Raw genomic sequence first — 21,973 nt, forward strand, 5'->3', positions numbered from 1 at the left:
CCGTCGACGAGCTACTCAAGGCATGTCGCACTGTCCATAGGAAATCCTCGGCATACCATCCTCAAACCAATGGCATGACAGAACGCTTTAACCGTACCCTTGGAGATATGCTTGCCATGTACGCCTCTGACGACCACACTAATTGGGACCAAGTGCTCCTTTTTGTCACGTATGCGTACAACTCTGCGCCACAAACAACCACTGGCTTTCCTCCTTTCTTCCTTCTGTACGGACGTGAGGCATCATGCTCCATGGACACCATTCTCTCTTACAGGCCTGATGTTTCCGAAGCGACGCCTGTTTCCGAAGCAGCTGCTTATGCCGAAGAGTGTCGTCAACTCGCTCGCTCAATTACCGCACAAGACCAATGGCGCCAGAAAACTGACCACTATTCCTCTGCGTCTACTGTACACTATAACCCAGGAATGCTGGTTTGGCTCTGGGTCCCGTCTACCCCTCCCGGTCTTTCCCCGAAGCTTTCGTCGAAATACCATAGCACCTACAGTTTGGTGCGGCAAGCATCTCCTGTCAACTATGAAGTTGAGCCCATTGATCCACCCTCGGAACAACGCTGCCGTGGGCGTGAAACAGTACACGTATCACGCCTCAAACTGTGCTATGACCCCATTGTCGTGTCCTTTTCCTAGGTCGCCAGGATGGCTCTTTTCTGCGCGGGGAGTAATTGTACCGAAGCATAGTGGCGCCAGCTCTGTGCCAGCGTGAAAGAAGACGTTGACGTCCGTGTGTGGCTCGTGCTTGCCGTGTTCCTGCCTGTACCAGCTTGTTGCAGCTAACGTTTCTGGAATAATAACCTGTGTTTTTACGCAACCTTGCTCGTTGCAATATATGTAAGGCTTATATGCAGAAGAATAACTTCGGTTGCCGCAAGGTTATAAATATGAAAGTAGACGCGCTTTCACATAACAACTGTTTATTGTGCCGACGTTTCGACAGGAACCCCGTCTTTGAAAAAGACGGCGTTCCTGTCGAAAATTCGGCACAATAAACAGTTGTTATGTGAAAGCGTATCTACTTTCATATATATATATATATATATATATATATATATATATATATAAGGGAAAGAAGTGTATACCTAAGGGCTCGTTTTTCCGTGTTTTTAACACAATAATAATGAGATATAACAGACAGTAATGCCAAGGAATGTACAGGGGAAGTAATGCCAAGGAATGTACAGGCGCATGTTTGGCGTCACGTAGCACGTGAACTTATTATGAGCGGGCAGCTGATTAATTGTCCCTCTTATACAACCTAAACACACCAAGTCTGCCAGTACGAGACCCTCGTTCAATGAAATAAGGGAAAGAAGTGTATACCTAAGGGCTCGTTTTTCCGTGTCTTTAACACAATAATAATGAGATATAACAGACAGTTGTGCCAAGGAATGTACATGGGAAGTTATTAACATTAATGGAATGTAAATAAGAAGAAAGAAAAGTGGATGAAAAAATTACCAACTGTAAGCAGGAATCGAACCTACGACCTTCGAATTACGCGTTCGATGCTCTAACCACTGAGCTCTTACAGCGGCACTCCCTCCATCCACTTTTTTGGGTTTATCTGTGAATTTAGAAGTAGGAGCGACAGTCAGCGCCATCTATAAGCCAAACAACGAGTGTGAAAACACTCTTATGCGCATGTTTGGCGTCACGTAGCACGTGAACTTATTATGAGCGGGCAGCTGATTAATTGTCCCTCTTATACAACCTAAACACACCAAGTCTGCCAGTACGAGACCCTCGTTCAATGAAATAAGGGAAAGAAGTGTATACCTAAGGGCTCGTTTTTCCGTGTTTTTAACACAATAATAATGAGATATAACAGACAGTAATGCCAAGGAATGTACAGGGGAAGTTATTAACATTAATAGAATGTAAATAAGAAGAAAGAAAAGTGGATGAAAAAATTACCAACTGTAAGCAGGAATCGAACCTACGACCTTCGAATTACGCGTTCGATGCTCTCACCACTGAGCTAATACAGCGGCACTCCCTCCATCCACTTTTTTGGGTTTATCTGTGAATTTAGAAGTAGGAGCGACAGTCAGCGCCATCTATAAGCCAAACAACGAGTGTGAAAACACTCTTATGCGCATGTTTGGCGTCACGTAGCACGTGAACTTATTATGAGCGGGCAGCTAATTAATTGTCCCTCTTATACAACCTAAACACACCAAGTGTGCCAGTACGAGACCCTCGTTCAATGAAATAAGGGAAAGAAGTGTATACCTAAGGGCTCGTTTTTCCGTGTTTTTAACACAATAATAATGAGATATAACAGACAGTAATGCCAAGGAATGTACAGGGGAAGTTATTAACATTATTGGAATGTAAATAAGAAGAAAGAAAAGTGGATGAAAAAATTACCAACTGTAAGCAGGAATCGAACCTACGACCTTCGAATTACGCGTTCGATGCTCTAACCACTGAGCTATTATTTTTTTTTTTATTTATTGCCTGGCATGGACATTGTACAGGGCAATCATTGCACACCCATATATTACAATACAAAGAAAAGAAAAAAACAAGCATTGCCATCAGTCCCATTTGTACTGATGTTGTCCTCTTAAAAATACTTAAGGTTTGCCAGGGGTTCAAACCTTGACAACCATTCTGGCTCGATATCCTCTATTTTGCTACACTCAATGAATGCAGACATGCTTTGCCTGAAATAAATTACTGCTGGCTTTGCGTCCGGGTCGAAATGGTATCCGGCCATTCGTGCACGCCATATACAGTGGAGACCGGTCAACATCACTACATCGAATGGGACCCCATCATCATTTGTTACTGCGAGGTACCTTATTCCGTGTGGGTCTAGTGGAAAATCCTTCTTTATTGTCCTCTGTAATATGTCCCAAAAATGTACCCCTTCCCAACAATGCAAAAAAACATGGTCTATTGTTTCTGGTTTCTTACATATCAAGCAGTGTGACCCCCATAGTGTAAAAAAACCCCGTTCCTCTGTGAAAGTCTTTACTGATAGTGTTCCTGTGTGTAACTTGAAGAAAAAAGTTTTCACCCCTGTAGGTACCTGCATGTTTCTCACCCGCTTCAGTACGTTTTGTCCCGGTCTTCCACTGTATATGGCCCTGTACAATGGTACTGGCAAAACCATAGCACATACATCTTTGTACAATTCTTTTCTTCTAACACTTGCTAGATAATCTATCGAAAAGCGTACAGATAAAAAACGTACACTGTCTACCACTTCCTTGAGATACCCACGCAACGTCACGGGCCGGCTATCCGTAGTAACAACAAAATCTGGTAAGGCACTGCCTAACCTGAGCTGGCATACCGTACGCAAAAACGGATCCCTGACGTCACGGAAAAACAAAAATCTATTTACTACTTGTCTCACAAATAGGTGCGCCAAACCAAGACCTCCGTCCTTCACGCGCCTGAACAAGTTGGTCCGTCTGCACCTTTCCCATTTCGAGCCCCATATAAAAACTGCGAACACTCTGTGCAGCCTTTGCACGTTGATCCTTGAACAATGTAACACCTGCATCACATACCACAGTTTAGCGATAAAAAACATGTTGCACACAGTAGCCCTAGCAAAAACAGACAGGTTTATGCCTTTCCACCTGTCTGCTTTTTCCTTCGTCTCTTTTGTTTGACGCGACCAATACTCCTCGCTGCCGTTATAACATTCCAGGGGAACACCGAGGTACCTTGTCGGTGTTTCCGTCCAGTGCACATTCGCAAAAAGGTCCGGCTTTGAAGGCCACCTTCCGTGCCAAAGCCCAAGAGATTTCGCCCAGTTTACGCGGCTTCCTGTGACGCTACAAAAATGTTTCACAACACTTATCGTTTCCTCTACACTTTCTTTGTTCGTACAACACACCGCAATGTCGTCTGCATATGCCAGCAGCTTAACTTCCACTGCCGCCAAGCTGAAGCCACGAATTTTTTCATTTTCATTTATCGCTAAGCACATCGCTTCGATGTAAATACAAAACAAAAGTGGACTGAGGGGGCAGCCTTGACGCACAGAACGCATTACGTGAATGGGGGCCCCCAAAGACTTGTTAACAATTAAACGTGTTGTGCAGTTCTGGTACGCCAAGGCCACTCCCTCCTTGATGATGGAACCGACATTAATATGATCTAAGATGACAAACAAAATATCATGCGCAACACAATCAAAAGCTTTCTCCAGGTCTATCTGGAGCACAGCAACGCCAAGTGAATCTTCGTCACAACACTCTAGCACACACCGCATCTTGTGAATGTTTGAGCTAATGGTTCTGCCTTTGATTCCACAAGTTTGGTGCTCTCCAACAATTTCTTTAATGACACCTTGAAGTCGCGCTGCCAGAACCTTCATAAAAATCTTGTAGTCGACATTGGTCAGCGATATGGGCCTATACGATGTCACCAGTTTAAGTTTTTCCCCTTCGTCCGTTTTAGGAATTAATATCGTATGCGCTTTGCTGAAGGAGGGCGGCAGAGTTTTCCGTTCGTACGCCTCATTGAACAGCTCAGCTAACCCCGGGGACAGTTCTGTTCTAAACGTCTTATACCATGCTGCGGTTAGGCCATCGCGTCCCGGTGACTTTCCGGGGTTTAGATGACCAATCGCTCGTTCCACTTCACCTTCCGTTATTCTGCCTTCTAAAAGCTTTTTTGTGTCGTCACTAAGCCGCGGCAAGCGCTTGAGAAACTCTTCTTTAAAACCATGTACATTCGCTTTTCGAATTGCAAAAAGTGACTGATAATACGCAACAAAGGCCCGTTCGATGCTTTCATTGTCGCTCGCGAGAGTCCCGTTGCAATAGACCTTATCGATGTGGTTTCGGCGTCCTTGCGCTTTTTCGAGACCAAGCGCCCTTTTTGTGGGCGTCTCACCCGCGGCAAGATCATTTGCGCGCGCGCGAACCCAGGCGCCTCGATAACGCTCTCTGTCATGCAGTTCTAATTTTTCCTTGACACTGCGCACCTCGTCTTTGCAAGTCCCAGGCTCCCGACTTTCTAGGGCTATCAGCTGCTGCAGTGTTTTCTTAAGACTTCTTTCTTTTATTTGCGCTTCGAATTTTAGCGTGCTCGATCTGTCAAGCGCTTTCATTTTCACCTTCTGCTTTAAACACTCCCATTTCTCTGCTACTGTTTCCGTTTTTTCCATAAGCACTTCATTAATGGTCTCGTGCACTGCTTCTAAAAATGGTTCATCTTTTAGTAACAATGCGTTCAGTTTCCATAAATCCCAGTTGAAAACCTTACGCTGTTTCTTCATGCCTATGCGACACACAACCAAACAGTGATCTGAAAACGACACTGGCTCAACCGAAAAATCGTGACACATAGGCAATACATCTAGGGATAGGTATATGCGGTCTAAACGCGCATGGCTATTGCCTTGAAATCGCGTGTAGATCACTTCGCGATTTGCTGCCACACATTCATACACGTCTTCCAAGTCATTTTCGGTTATTAATTTGCCTAGCACGTCACTGCTTTTGTCACGAACGCCAGTGCTATTGACTCTATCGCGAGCCCTTAAAACACAGTTAAAATCACCTAACAAAACCACCCTCTTATCACACTTTGTCCACTGAAACAGGTTAGAAAAAAACTGAGCACGCTCTTCTACACTATTCGGTGCGTATACGCATATAACTCTGAATTCAGTGGCACCATAAACAAAGTCACAATAAACAATTCTGCCCGACTGGCATGAAAAAACACTTTGCACAAGAAGGCTTTGCAATTTTTTTATAAAAAGAACACAACCCGCGGACGTTCCTATCGAGTGGCTTACGACCGCGTAATATCGGTCAGTGAAACGGCGCACCATGCTCCCGGTCTCCTCCTCTCCGTCTACCTTAGTTTCCTGGACGGCTAGGACGTCTATGTCTTGGTCTGTGAGCAACCGATAGAGCTGACTTTGCCTACGCCTAGCCGCCAACCCTCTGACGTTAAGCGTAGCTATACTGAATGGCGGAGTTAATGCCATAGTGACTTGTTCGCTAAAGGAGTAGGCCCGGAGCATGGCGCTTACCCTTCACGACCAGCCCTCGGCTAGCCGCCTCCAGGACCATCCTGCTTCCCAGCGCTGTTTTCTTTTGCCTTGTCCGCCAGTCTCCGGTCGGTAGGGACTTTCGGCTTAGGTTTGAGACTACGCCGCCTCCCTTGCGGCGCCTTCGCAGGCGGCTCCTGGCGGCTGGTGGACGACGCCCCGTCCTGCTCTACCGAGTCGTCGAGTGGACGCTTTAGCGTGGCGCTGGTCACGCACATCTCGTCGTCGCTGTCCGCCGCCGTCTCTCCCTGACCCTCCGTTGTATCAGCTGTCCCCACTGGAACCACGTCCGTCTCGACCCGCTCAGGCTCGGCCGCTGACGGGGCGCTGGCCGGTGTAGTCGAAAGCTGGAGAGTCTCCGGAAACTTGGGTGTGTCTGCCGGCGCCGCCCCTCCAGTAGTCACAGGGACCACTGGGCTTCCGACCCCTTTGGCGGCGTCCTCTGCCTCGGCCGCGTCCATGACGTGATCAGCCATCGCCTCGTTCTTCGCTGGCCCCATTGCACTGGCGTACGTTCGAACGCAATCCGCCTCGACGTGTCCGAAGCGTTTGCACCGCGAGCAACGGGGAACCTTGCACTCTCGGCGGACGTGCCCTTTGCCTTGGCAGCGCAAGCATTGCATCGGCCGACCAGGCACAACCAGCAAGGCCAGCTCTCCATCGATCCTGATCTGGTGCGGAAGGTCTTCGACCCTGACGCCGCTTTTCAGCTTCAGGAGAGCTGTTCTCGTGGTCGAACACTTGTCGGCCATGCCCGGGACACGCCACCGCTCGCGGCTCACCTCCACGACCTTGCCGAAAGCCGACAGCGCCGTCCGTACTTCTTCGTCGCTCACCCCGTGAAGCAGCCAGTGAATTCGTAGCCGCACCTGCTGGTCCTGTGGGTCGACGACGACGCAGCGCCGCCCCTTCACCTGCAGCTCCTTCAAGGCGAGCAGGCGTTTCGTGGGAGCGGCATCATTGAATGTCACCGCCCACAAGTGGTTAACCTGGTATGCACCGAGGCTTACCACATCCGGCAGCAGGCCCGTTGGCGTCAATGCGTCCCTGAAATCTTCGACCTTGTATGGCCTCGCTCGTACATCACCGTGTAAAAACACGGTGTTGATAACAAGTCGTCCTTTTGGCATTTGCGGCAAAATAAACTGGTATTCGCTATCTCCGTTCCTGTTTCCGCGGCTAAGATTGGCCGCTGTCGCCGCTCCGCTGGAGCTCATGATCCTGCGATCCGTTCAGCACGACTGCCGGAAGCAGAATGTCTGAGCTATTACAGCGGCACTCCCTCCATCCACTTTTTTGGGTTTATCTGTGAATTTAGAAGTAGGAGCGACAGTCAGCGCCATCTATAAGCCAAACAACGAGTGTGAAAACACTCTTATGCGCATGTTTGGCGTCACGTAGCAGGTGAACTTATTATGAGCGGGCAGCTGATTAATTGTCCCTCTTATACAACATAAACACACCAAGTCTGCCAGTACGAGACCCTCGTTCAATGAAATAAAGGAAAGAAGTGTATACCTAAGGGCTCGTTTTTCCGTGTTTTTAACACAATAATAATGAGATATAACAGACAGTAATGCCAAGGAATGTACAGGGGAAGTTATTAACATTAATGGAATGTAAATAAGAAGAAAGAAAAGTGGATGAAAAAATTACCAACTGTAAGCAGGAATCGAACCTACGACCTTCGAATTACGCGTTCGATGCTCTAACCACTGAGCTATTACAGCGGCACTCCCTCCATCCACTTTTTTGGGTTTTTCTGTGAATTTAGAAGTAGGAGCGACAGTCAGCGCCATCTATAAGCCAAACAACGAGTGTGAAAACACTCTTATGTGCATGTTTGGCGTCACGTAGCACGTGAACTTATTATGAGCGGGCAGCTGATTAATTGTCCCTCTTATACCACCTAAACACACCAAGTCTGCCAGTACGAGACCCTCGTTCAATGAAATAAGGGAAAGAAGTGTATACCTAAGGGCTCGTTTTTCCGTGTTTTTAACACAATAATAATGAGATATAACAGACAGTAATGCCAAGGAATGTACAGGGGAAGTTATTAACAATAATGGAATGTAAATAGGAAGAAAGAAAAGTGGATGAAAAAATTACCAACTGTAAGCAGGAATCGAACCTACGACCTTCGAATTACGCGTTCGATGCTCTAACCACTGAGCTATTACAGCGGCACTCCCTCCATCCACTTTTTGGGGTTTATCTGTGAATTTAGAAGTAGGAGCGACAGTCAGCGCCATCTATAAGCCAAACAACGAGTGTGAAAACACTCTTATGCGCATGTTTGGCGTCACGTAGCACGTGAACTTATTATGAGCGGGAAGCTGATTAATTGTCCCTCTTATACAACCTAAACACACCAAGTCTGCCAGTACGAGACACTCGTTCAATGAAATAAGGGAAAGAAGTGTATACCTAAGGGCTCGTTTTTCCGTGTTTTTAACACAATAATAATGAGATATAACAGACAGTAATGCCAAGGAATGTACAGGAGAAGTTATTAACATTAATGGAATGTAAATAAGAAGAAAGAAAAGTGGATGAAAAAATTACCAACTGTAAGCAGGAATCGAACCTACGACCTTCGAATTACGCGTTCGATGCTCTAACCACTGAGCTATTACAGCGGCACTCCCTCCATCCACTTTTTTGGGTTTATCTGTGAATTTAGAAGTAGGAGCGACAGTCAGCGCCATCTATAAGCCAAACAACGAGTGTGAAAACACTCTTATGCGCATGTTTGGCGTCACGTAGCACGTGAACTTATTATGAGCGGGCAGCTGATTAATTGTCCCTCTTATACAACCTAAACACACCAAGTCTGCCACTACGAGACCCTCGTTCAATGAAATAAGGGAAAGAAGTGTATACCTAAGGGCTCGTTTTTCCGTGTTTTTAACACAATAATAATGAGATATAACGGACAGTAATGCCAAGGAATGTACAGGGGAAGTTATTAACATTAATGGAATGTAAATAAGAAGAAAGAAAAGTGGATGAAAAAATTACCAACTGTAAGCAGGAATCGAACCTACGACCTTCGAATTACGCGTTCGATGCTCTAACCACTGAGCTATTACAGCGGCACTCCCTCCATCCACTTTTTTGGGTTTATCTGTGAATTTAGAAGTAGGAGCGAAGTTAGCGCCATCTATAAGCCAAACAACGAGTGTGAAAACACTCTTATGCGCATGTTTGGCGTCACGTAGCACGTGAACTTATTATGAGCGGGCAGCTAATTAATTGTCCCTCTTATACAACCTAAACACACCAAGTGTGCCAGTACGAGACCCTCGTTCAATGAAATAAGGGAAAGAAGTGTATACCTAAGGGCTCGTTTTTCCGTGTTTTTAACACAATAATAATGAGATATAACAGACAGTAATGCCAAGGAATGTACAGGGGAAGTTATTAACATTAATGGAACGTAAATAAGAAGAAAGAAAAGTGGATGAAAAAATTACCAACTGTAAGCAGGAATCGAACCTACGACCTTCGAATTACGCGTTCGATGCTCTAACCACTGAGCTATTACAGCGGCACTCCCTCCATCCACTTTTTTGGGTTTTTCTGTGAATTTAGAAGTAGGAGCGACAGTCAGCGCCATCTATAAGCCAAACAACGAGTGTGAAAACACTCTTATGTGCATGTTTGGCGTCACGTAGCACGTGACCTTATTATGAGCGGGCAGCTGATTAATTGTCCCTCTTATACCACCTAAACACACCAAGTCTGCCAGTACGAGACCCTCGTTCAATGAAATAAGGGAAAGAAGTGTATACCTAAGGGCTCGTTTTTCCGTGTTTTTAACACAATAATAATGAGATATAACAGACAGTAATGCCAAGGAATGTACAGGGGAAGTTATTAACAATAATGGAATGTAAATAAGAAGAAAGAAAAGTGGATGAAAAAATTACCAACCGTAAGCAGGAATCGAACCTACGACCTTCGAATTACGCGTTCGATGCTCTAACCACTGAGCTATTACAGCGGCACTCCCTCCATCCACTTTTTTGGGTTTATCTGTGAATTTAAAAGTAGGAGCGAAGTTAGCGCCATCTATAAGCCAAACAACGAGTGTGAAAACACTCTTATGCGCATGTTTGGCGTCACGTAGCACGTGAACTTATTATGAGCGGGCAGCTAATTAATTGTCCCTCTTATACAACCTAAACACACCAAGTGTGCCAGTACGAGACCCTCGTTCAATGAAATAAGGGAAAGAAGTGTATACCTAAGGGCTCGTTTTTCCGTGTTTTTAACACAATAATAATGAGATATAACAGACAGTAAGGCCAAGGAATGTACAGGGGAAGTTATTAACATTAATGGAATGTAAATAAGAAGAAAGAAAAGTGGATGAAAAAATTACCAACTGTAAGCAGGAATCGAACCTACGACCTTCGAATTACGCGTTCGATGCTCTAACCACTGAGCTATTACAGCGGCACTCCCTCCATCCACTTTTTTGGGTTTTTCTGTGAATTTAGAAGTAGGAGCGACAGTCAGCGCCATCTATAAGCCAAACAACGAGTGTGAAAACACTCTTATGTGCATGTTTGGCGTCACGTAGCACGTGACCTTATTATGAGCGGGCAGCTGATTAATTGTCCCTCTTATACCACCTAAACACACCAAGTCTGCCAGTACGAGACCCTCGTTCAATGAAATAAGGGAAAGAAGTGTATACCTAAGGGCTCGTTTTTCCGTGTTTTTAACACAATAATAATGAGATATAACAGACAGTAATGCCAAGGAATGTACAGGGGAAGTTATTAACAATAATGGAATGTAAATAAGAAGAAAGAAAAGTGGATGAAAAAATTACCAACTGTAAGCAGGAATCGAACCTACGACCTTCGAATTACGCGTTCGATGCTCTAACCACTGAGCTATTACAGCGGCACTCCCTCCATCCACTTTTTTGGGTTTATCTGTGAATTTAGAAGTAGGAGCGACAGTCAGCGCCATCTATAAGCCAAACAACGAGTGGGAAAACACTCTTATGCGCATGTTTGGCGTCACGTAGCACGTGAACTTATTATGAGCGGGCAGCTGATTAATTGTCCCTCTTATACAACCTAAACACACCAAGTCTGCCAGTACGAGACACTCGTTCAATGAAATAAGGGAAAGAAGTGTATACCTAAGGGCTCGTTTTTCCGTGTTTTTAACACAATAATAATGAGATATAACAGACAGTAATGCCAAGGAATGTACAGGAGAAGTTATTAACATTAATGGAATGTAAATAAGAAGAAAGAAAAGTGGATGAAAAAATTACCAACTGTAAGCAGGAATCGAACCTACGACCTTCGAATTACGCGTTCGATGCTCTAACCACTGAGCTATTACAGCGGCACTCCCTCCATCCACTTTTTGGGTTTATCTGTGAATTTAGAAGTAGGAGCGACAGTCAGCGCCATCTATAAGCCAAACAACGAGTGTGAAAACACTCTTATGCGCATGTTTGGCGTCACGTAGCACGTGAACTTATTATGAGCGGGCAGCTGATTAATTGTCCCTCTTATACAACCTAAACACACCAAGTCTGCCACTACGAGACCCTCGTTCAATGAAATAAGGGAAAGAAGTGTATACCTAAGGGCTCGTTTTTCCGTGTTTTTAACACAATAACAATGAGATATAACAGACAGTAATGCCAAGGAATGTACAGGGGAAGTTATTAACATTAATGGAATGTAAATAAGAAGAAAGAAAAGTGGATGAAAAAATTACCAACTGTAAGCAGGAATCGAACCTACGACCTTCGAATTACGCGTTCGATGCTCTAACCACTGAGCTATTACAGCGGCACTCCATCCATCCACTTTTTTGGGTTTATCTGTGAATTTAGAAGTAGGAGCGACAGTCAGCGCCATCTATAAGCCAAACAACGAGTGTGAAAACACTCTTATGCGCATGTTTGGCGTCACGTAGCACGTGAACTTATTATGAGCGGGAAGCTGATTAATTGTCCCTCTTATACAACCTAAACACACCAAGTCTGCCAGTACGAGACACTCGTTCAATGAAATAAGGGAAAGAAGTGTATACCTAAGGGCTCGTTTTTCCGTGTTTTTAACACAATAATAATGAGATATAACAGACAGTAATGCCAAGGAATGTACAGGAGAAGTTATTAACATTAATGGAATGTAAATAAGAAGAAAGAAAAGTGGATGAAAAAATTACCAACTGTAAGCAGGAATCGAACCTACGACCTTCGAATTACGCGTTCGATGCTCTAACCACTGAGCTATTACAGCGGCACTCCCTCCATCCACTTTTTTGGGTTTATCTGTGAATTTAGAAGTAGGAGCGACAGTCAGCGCCATCTATAAGCCAAACAACGAGTGTGAAAACACTCTTATGCGCATGTTTGGCGTCACGTAGCACGTGAACTTATTATGAGCGGGCAGCTGATTAATTGTCCCTCTTATACAACCTAAACACACCAAGTCTGCCACTACGAGACCCTCGTTCAATGAAATAAGGGAAAGAAGTGTATACCTAAGGGCTCGTTTTTCCGTGTTTTTAACACAATAATAATGAGATATAACGGACAGTAATGCCAAGGAATGTACAGGGGAAGTTATTAACATTAATGGAATGTAAATAAGAAGAAAGAAAAGTGGATGAAAAAATTACCAACTGTAAGCAGGAATCGAACCTACGACCTTCGAATTACGCGTTCGATGCTCTAACCACTGAGCTATTACAGCGGCACTCCCTCCATCCACTTTTTTGGGTTTATCTGTGAATTTAGAAGTAGGAGCGAAGTTAGCGCCATCTATAAGCCAAACAACGAGTGTGAAAACACTCTTATGCGCATGTTTGGCGTCACGTAGCACGTGAACTTATTATGAGCGGGCAGCTAATTAATTGTCCCTCTTATACAACCTAAACACACCAAGTGTGCCAGTACGAGACCCTCGTTCAATGAAATAAGGGAAAGAAGTGTATACCTAAGGGCTCGTTTTTCCGTGTTTTTAACACAATAATAATGAGATATAACAGACAGTAATGCCAAGGAATGTACAGGGGAAGTTATTAACATTAATGGAACGTAAATAAGAAGAAAGAAAAGTGGATGAAAAAATTACCAACTGTAAGCAGGAATCGAACCTACGACCTTCGAATTACGCGTTCGATGCTCTAACCACTGAGCTATTACAGCGGCACTCCCTCCATCCACTTTTTTGGGTTTTTCTGTGAATTTAGAAGTAGGAGCGACAGTCAGCGCCATCTATAAGCCAAACAACGAGTGTGAAAACACTCTTATGTGCATGTTTGGCGTCACGTAGCACGTGACCTTATTATGAGCGGGCAGCTGATTAATTGTCCCTCTTATACCACCTAAACACACCAAGTCTGCCAGTACGAGACCCTCGTTCAATGAAATAAGGGAAAGAAGTGTATACCTAAGGGCTCGTTTTTCCGTGTTTTTAACACAATAATAATGAGATATAACAGACAGTAATGCCAAGGAATGTACAGGGGAAGTTATTAACAATAATGGAATGTAAATAAGAAGAAAGAAAAGTGGATGAAAAAATTACCAACCGTAAGCAGGAATCGAACCTACGACCTTCGAATTACGCGTTCGATGCTCTAACCACTGAGCTATTACAGCGGCACTCCCTCCATCCACTTTTTTGGGTTTATCTGTGAATTTAAAAGTAGGAGCGAAGTTAGCGCCATCTATAAGCCAAACAACGAGTGTGAAAACACTCTTATGCGCATGTTTGGCGTCACGTAGCACGTGAACTTATTATGAGCGGGCAGCTAATTAATTGTCCCTCTTATACAACCTAAACACACCAAGTGTGCCAGTACGAGACCCTCGTTCAATGAAATAAGGGAAAGAAGTGTATACCTAAGGGCTCGTTTTTCCGTGTTTTTAACACAATAATAATGAGATATAACAGACAGTAAGGCCAAGGAATGTACAGGGGAAGTTATTAACATTAATGGAATGTAAATAAGAAGAAAGAAAAGTGGATGAAAAAATTACCAACTGTAAGCAGGAATCGAACCTACGACCTTCGAATTACGCGTTCGATGCTCTAACCACTGAGCTATTACAGCGGCACTCCCTCCATCCACTTTTTTGGGTTTTTCTGTGAATTTAGAAGTAGGAGCGACAGTCAGCGCCATCTATAAGCCAAACAACGAGTGTGAAAACACTCTTATGTGCATGTTTGGCGTCACGTAGCACGTGACCTTATTATGAGCGGGCAGCTGATTAATTGTCCCTCTTATACCACCTAAACACACCAAGTCTGCCAGTACGAGACCCTCGTTCAATGAAATAAGGGAAAGAAGTGTATACCTAAGGGCTCGTTTTTCCGTGTTTTTAACACAATAATAATGAGATATAACAGACAGTAATGCCAAGGAATGTACAGGGGAAGTTATTAACAATAATGGAATGTAAATAAGAAGAAAGAAAAGTGGATGAAAAAATTACCAACTGTAAGCAGGAATCGAACCTACGACCTTCGAATTACGCGTTCGATGCTCTAACCACTGAGCTATTACAGCGGCACTCCCTCCATCCACTTTTTTGGGTTTATCTGTGAATTTAGAAGTAGGAGCGACAGTCAGCGCCATCTATAAGCCAAACAACGAGTGGGAAAACACTCTTATGCGCATGTTTGGCGTCACGTAGCACGTGAACTTATTATGAGCGGGCAGCTGATTAATTGTCCCTCTTATACAACCTAAACACACCAAGTCTGCCAGTACGAGACACTCGTTCAATGAAATAAGGGAAAGAAGTGTATACCTAAGGGCTCGTTTTTCCGTGTTTTTAACACAATAATAATGAGATATAACAGACAGTAATGCCAAGGAATGTACAGGAGAAGTTATTAACATTAATGGAATGTAAATAAGAAGAAAGAAAAGTGGATGAAAAAATTACCAACTGTAAGCAGGAATCGAACCTACGACCTTCGAATTACGCGTTCGATGCTCTAACCACTGAGCTATTACAGCGGCACTCCCTCCATCCACTTTTTTGGGTTTATCTGTGAATTTAGAAGTAGGAGCGACAGTCAGCGCCATCTATAAGCCAAACAACGAGTGTGAAAACACTCTTATGCGCATGTTTGGCGTCACGTAGCACGTGAACTTATTATGAGCGGGCAGCTGATTAATTGTCCCTCTTATACAACCTAAACACACCAAGTCTGCCACTACGAGACCCTCGTTCAATGAAATAAGGGAAAGAAGTGTATACCTAAGGGCTCGTTTTTCCGTGTTTTTAACACAATAACAATGAGATATAACAGACAGTAATGCCAAGGAATGTACAGGGGAAGTTATTAACATTAATGGAATGTAAATAAGAAGAAAGAAAAGTGGATGAAAAAATTACCAACTGTAAGCAGGTATCGAACCTACGACCTTCGAATTACGCGTTCGATGCTCTAACCACTGAGCTATTACAGCGGCACTCCATCCATCCACTTTTTTGGGTTTATCTGTGAATTTAGAAGTAGGAGCGACAGTCAGCGCCATCTATAAGCCAAACAACGAGTGTGAAAACACTCTTATGCGCATGTTTGGCGTCACGTAGCACGTGAACTTATTATGAGCGGGCAGCTGATTAATTGTCCCTCTTATACAACCTAAACACACCAAGTCTGCCAGTACGAGACCCTCGTATACACTTCTTTCCCTTATTTCATTGAACGAGGGTCTCGTACTGGCAGACTTGGTGTGTTTAGGTTGTATAAGAGGGACAATTAATCAGCTGCCCGCTCATAATAAGTTCACGTGCTACGTGACGCCAAACATGCGCATAAGAGTGTTTTCACACTCGTTGTTCGGCTTATAGATGGCGCTGACTGTCGTTCCTACTTCTAAATTCACAGATAAACCCAAAAAAGTGGATGGAGGGAGTGCCGCTGTAATAGCTCAGTGGTTAGAGCATCGAACGCGTAATTCGAAGGTCGTAGGTTCGATTCCTGCTTACAGTTGGTAATTTTTTCATCCACTTTTCTTTCTTCTTATTTACATTCCATTAATGTTAATAACTTCCCCTGTACATTCCTTGGCATTACTGTCTGTTATATTTCATTATTATTGTGTTAAAAACACGGAATAACGAGCCCTTAGGTATACACTTCTTTCCCTTATTTCATTGAACGAGGGTCTCGTACTGGCAGACTTGGTGTGTTTAGGTTGTATAAGAGGGACAATTAATCAGCTGCCCGCTCATAATAAGTTCACGTGCTACGTGACGCCAAACATGCGCATAAGGGTGTTTTCACACTCGTTGTTCGGCCTATAGATGGCGCTGACTGTCGTTCCTACTTCTAAATTCACAGATAAACCCAAAAAAGTGGATGGAGGGAGTGCCGCTGTAATAGCTCAGTGGTTAGAGCATCGAACGCGTAATTCGAAGGTCGTAGGTTCGATTCCTGCTTACAGTTGGTAATTTTTTCATCCACTTTTCTTTCTTCTTATTTACATTCCATTAATGTTAATAACTTCCCCTGTACATTCCTTGGCATTACTGTCTGTTATATCTCATTATTATTGTGTTAAAAACACGGAAAAACGAGCCCTTAGGTATACACTTCTTTCCCTTATTTCATTGAACGAGGGTCTCGTACTGGCAGACTTGGTGTGTTTAGGTTGTATAAGAGGGACAATTAATCAGCTGCCCGCTCATAATAAGTTCACGTGCTACGTGACGCCCAACATGCGCATAAGAGTGTTTTCACACTCGTTGTTTGGCTTATAGATGGCGCTGACTGTCGCTCCTACTTCTAAATTCACAGATAAACCCAAAAAAGTGGATGGAGGGAGTGCCGCTGTAATAGCTCAGTGGTTAGAGCATCGAACGCGTAATTCGAAGGTCGTAGGTTCGATTCCTGCTTACAGTTGGTAATTTTTTCATCCACTTTTCTTTCTTCTTATTTACATTCCATTAATGTTAATAACTTCCCCTGTACATTCCTTGGCATTACTGTCTGTTATATCTCATTATTATTGTGTTCAAGACACGGAAAAACGAGCCCTTAGGTATACACTTCTTTCCCTTATTTCATTGAACGAGGGTCTCGTACTGGCAGACTTGGTGTGTTTAGGTTGTATAAGAGGGACAATTAATCAGCTGCCCGCTCATAATAAGTTCACGTGCTACGTGACGCCAAACATGCGCATAAGAGTGTTTTCACACTCGTTGTTTGGCTTATAGATGGCGCTGACTGTCGCTCCTACTTCTAAATTCACAGATAAACCCAAAAAAGTGGATGGAGGGAGTGCCGCTGTAATAGCTCAGTGGTTAAAGCATCGAACGCGTAATTCGAAGGTCGTAGGTTCGATTCCTGCTTACAGTTGGTAATTTTTTCATCCACTTTTCTTTCTTCTTATTTACATTCCATTAATGTTAATAACTTCCCCTGTACATTCCTTGGCATTACTGTCTGTTATATCTCATTATTATTGTGTTAAAAACACGGAAAAACGAGCCCTTAGGTATACACTTCTTTCCCTTATTTCATTGAACGAGGGCCTCGTACTGGCAGACTTGGTGTGTTTAGGTTGTATAAGAGGGACAATAATTCAGCTGCCCGCTCATAATAAGTTCACGTGCTACGTGACGCCAAACATGCGCATAAGAGTGTTTTCACACTCGTTGTTTGGCTTATAGATGGCGCTGACTGTCGCTCCTACTTCTAAATTCACAGATAAACCCAAAAAAGTGGATGGAGGGAGTGCCGCTGTAATAGCTCAGTGGTTAGAGCATCGAACGCTTAATTCGAAGGTCGTAGGTTCGATTCCTGCTTACAGTTGGTAATTTTTTCCTCCACTTTTCTTTTTTCTTATTTACATTCCATTAATGTTAATAACTTCCCCTGTACATTCCTTGGCATTACTGTCTGTTATATCTCATTATTATTGTGTTAAAAACACGGAAAAACGAGCCCTTAGGTATACACTTCTTTCCCTTATTTCATTGAACGAGGGTCTCGTACTGGCAGACTTGGTGTGTTTAGGTTGTATAAGAGGGACAATTAATCAGCTGCCCGCTCATAATAAGTTCACGTGCTACGTGACGCCAAACATGCGCATAAGAGTGTTTTCACACTCGTTGTTTGGCTTATAGATGGCGCTGACTGTCGCTCCTACTTCTAAATTCACAGATAAACCCAAAAAAGTGGATGGAGGGAGTGCCGCTGTAATAGCTCAGTGGTTAGAGCATCGAACGCGTAATTCGAAGGTCGTAGGTTCGATTCCTGCCCACAGTTGGTAATTTTTTCATCCACTTTTCTTTCTTCTTATTTACATTCCATTAATGTTAATAACTTCCCCTGTACATTCCTTGGCATTACTGTCTGTTATATCTCATTATATATATATATATATATATATATATATATATATATAGACAGAGAGAGAGAGAGCTTCATAGAATAATTCCTACGGAGGAATCTGGCGCTGCCATTGTGTGGCTTTATGGGCATTATAGGAAGTACAAGCTTCGGCTCGAATAGGGTTAGCTATCGAATTGTCCACAGACTTCTTTCTACAGTTTCAGTTTCGTTCTTCGCGCAGCGCTGTAGTGTGGTGCGGTGAAAAAGAATGAACCAGTGCCTTTATAGTTCGAAGAAGGTGAAAATCACTGAATCTATTGATTTGCAGCAACAATGAAGCTTTACAAGTCGTATTTGACAGTTTAAGCAAAGCGTCGTCCACTCACCGCCGAGCATGGACTTAGCGTCTCAAGCCATGCAGGATATTGCCTCGAGTTCTTGTTTTTGACGAGCGCGTCTTGCGTAAACTCAGCCGCCATCACAAAAATCAAGTCAACAACTGACTTGCCATCATTCGGAGGGTATCTAACAGAAACCGAGGCATGAAAGAGGACGTTGTCATGCGCTTGGTACGATCGCTCGTCGTGTCGCAGGTTACCTACTGCGCCCAGTATCTCCAGCTGACGAAGTCGAATAGAGACACCCTCAATACGATGCTTTGCAAGACAACCAAGCAAGCACTGGGCGTGCCAATATATTTGTCTACGCTAAGATTTCTAGACGTGGGCGCCCACAACACGGTAGAGGAGTTCATCGAAGCCCACCTTGCTAATCAGAGAATTCGGCTCAGTCACAAGGAGCACGGACGAGCCGTCCTACGCAAGATATGATGGCACATCGAGTCAGCTAGTACCCATCAAGGCGGCCCTTTTGGAGGACTGGAAGACAACACATCAAACAAAACCCCTTCCGTGGAACATGACGCCGTACAAAGACAACTAGAGGGGCACCGCGCGGGCCAAAGCCATAGCCCGGAAGCTGGAAGAGAACCCCAATGTCATGTACGTGGACGCCTCACTCCGAAAACACAGTGACCGTGCTGTGGTAGTGGTTACGTTCATTGACAGGCTAATCATCAGTGCGTCCCTGAGGACAAAAGACCCTGCAAATGCCGAGGAAGTGGCCGTGGCCCTCGCACTGGTACAGCCAAGCGTGGACACGGTGGTCACCGACTCAAAGACAGCCTATAGAAGCTTCCGAAGGGGGGTAATCTCACCCGCGGCACGAGCCATTCTATCCGAGTGCAAGCCTACGGGAAGAGCCGTAGAGCTCATGTGGGTCCCAGCTCACTTGCAGGCAGCAGGCAACATCATTGCCGACTATCATGCCCGAGTAATGTCAATCCGAGTCGAGCATGAGTCGGAAGAGCTACCACACCCGGTTTCCAGCATTCGGGGCATTGCCCAGATTCACCGAGAGGGAACGTGTAGACTACCAGAACCGCACCCCGACCGGACCAGGAAACAACAAACGATATTGCGTCGAGCGCACGCGGGATCGCTAGCGCATCCCGTACTGCTGAACGCATGTGCCCTGTGGTACACGACACGCTCTGTCCGTTTTGTAAATTAAAAAATGGCACCCTGACGCACATTTAGGCAGAGTGCACAGAACCTAAAAACCCTCCACCACCCCTTTCCCCCAACATCCCAAATCCCGAACCCCTTCAGCGATGAGAGAAATTGTTATCTAGCCCCGCCCTACCGACTCAGCGTGCACTGACAGACAGAGGCCAGGAGCTGCAGGATACATACGGTCCCCGCAACTAGGGAACCACCCCATCTGGTGCCTGCGCGCAATACTAACAATGTTGGGCTCAATAAATGTTGAATTATAATCATTGCATGAACTCGGTTTAAATCGATTGCGAAACGATGACGAAGCTATGTAAGCGTGCTGTCACGCTCCACTGACTCGAATTCAAAACAAAACCACAGATATAGTTTATTCCAGGCACTATACTGTTGTATTCTGTTTCGGTTTTGTTTCTGTTCTTTGATCCCCATGGGGCGAATTCAATCATTGTTATATAAATCATGTACAGGTGCGATCACAAGTGTGCACACTACGGGATCTCTTGGCAGAATGCATCAATGCGCCAGCTAGTGACGAGACACCTGCTGCCAGGGCGCATGCGCATTCCGTCTTATCAATTGGTTTCTCACGTCGCCCTGTTAGATGAGGTTACGGCTCTCGTACCCAAAACAGCAGCTGGGTGCCACTTTCTTTGCTCTATCAAATCTGTGTCATTTTTTTACGTAGCGGCTGTGACGGGGCCGGTTCCAGCACCGGCTCGCGTTGTTATTGACACCGCTCAATTAGGATAAGTAAGCATAGCGAGCATCGCACAACCTGACGAAACCAAACGCAAAAAAAAATTTCTCAGGCCAACTTGCCTTTTTCAGCAAATTCAAGTTGCACTTAAATTAGCTTAGTTGAATCAAAGTTAATGTAGCCGAATTTATTTAAATATTGTTGAGCATTTATGACCCAAATCAGTGAGGTGTAAATAGGTTTAGTTAAGCCCAGTGCAGCGTGTTGTTTTCCTGTTAAGCCAAGTTAGGCATAGATGAGCCCAGATGAGTCGAAATGAGTATAGCCAAATCTAATTAGGCAAGGTTGATCATGCTCATCCTTTACCTAGCCATGCAAAATTAGCGCATACAAGGCAAACCTCACTGTGGCCAATTAGTCTAGGTCGACTTCCCCACGATCCCACAGAAGTCAAGTCCAGGAAGATAGTATATACTTTCTACTGACTCCACACTAATTAGTATAATTTAGGTCTAATTACTGCTAAGTATTATGAATACTAGCCTTGACTGAATATTAGTCTGCAATCCAGTTAAAGTACTCTCTTTACTAAAATTTCACGTGGCATAGTTAGGCTAAATAAGCATAACTATTCCAATCAGCAAGTACCAAGGTTATTATAAAAATTATAATTAAGCTTGGTTATTCATAGCCTCATCAAACCAATTGAATTACGATTACCTTTAATTAGGCAACATTTTAATGAAACACAAATAATTAACGTAATTGAAGTCGAATTCTCATGAGCTCAAAGAATCCAAACTCAGCAAGATTCTGATTACTACTGCCCGAGTCCAGTCTCACCTATATAAATATAAATCTAATTAGTCTTAACATTAGCTGAAAATATTACTAAATACTGTGTGCGACATCGAAGACCACCCGAAGTACTCGAGTTTGATGTCGCACATTTATTGAAATCACGGCTCGCTCCACGTAATATAGACATTTGTTGCTGCATAAGAAGCTTTTCAAAGTAAAGGTGTATAATGTAGTGTAAATATTCACGTCAATCTCTCCAGCGCAAGCAGGCTGTAAATGCTACTTCTCTTTTTTTCTGGAAATGTGCAACAAAGTATCTAAATTATAATAATGGGAATTAAGGTAACTATTGCGAAATCAAAAATTGCGAGTAAAAGCTTGAGGATGCGCCTTCAGTTTGGTGCCAGCTTACATCGACAAAAAAGGTCAGTCGGTCGCAAGAGCACAGAATTGCATTTTATATATCAGATGATTCTGCTTGATAATTGAACCCCTGAACG

General features: G+C 44.0%; 1 non-coding gene across 1 annotated transcript; it reads left to right on the top strand.

Annotated features, from left to right (window-relative positions):
* Positions 1-17,803: 17,803 nt before the first annotated feature.
* Positions 17,804-17,876, top strand: TRNAK-CUU (transfer RNA lysine (anticodon CUU)). Its single transcript has one exon. It is a non-coding gene; the product is annotated as a tRNA-Lys (tRNA).
* The last annotated feature ends 4,097 nt before the right edge of the window (positions 17,877-21,973 follow it).

The sequence above is a fragment of the Rhipicephalus microplus genome, chromosome 6 (genome assembly GCF_043290135.1).
Source record: "Rhipicephalus microplus isolate Deutch F79 chromosome 6, USDA_Rmic, whole genome shotgun sequence".
Lineage (NCBI taxonomy): Eukaryota > Metazoa > Arthropoda > Arachnida > Ixodida > Ixodidae > Rhipicephalus > Rhipicephalus microplus.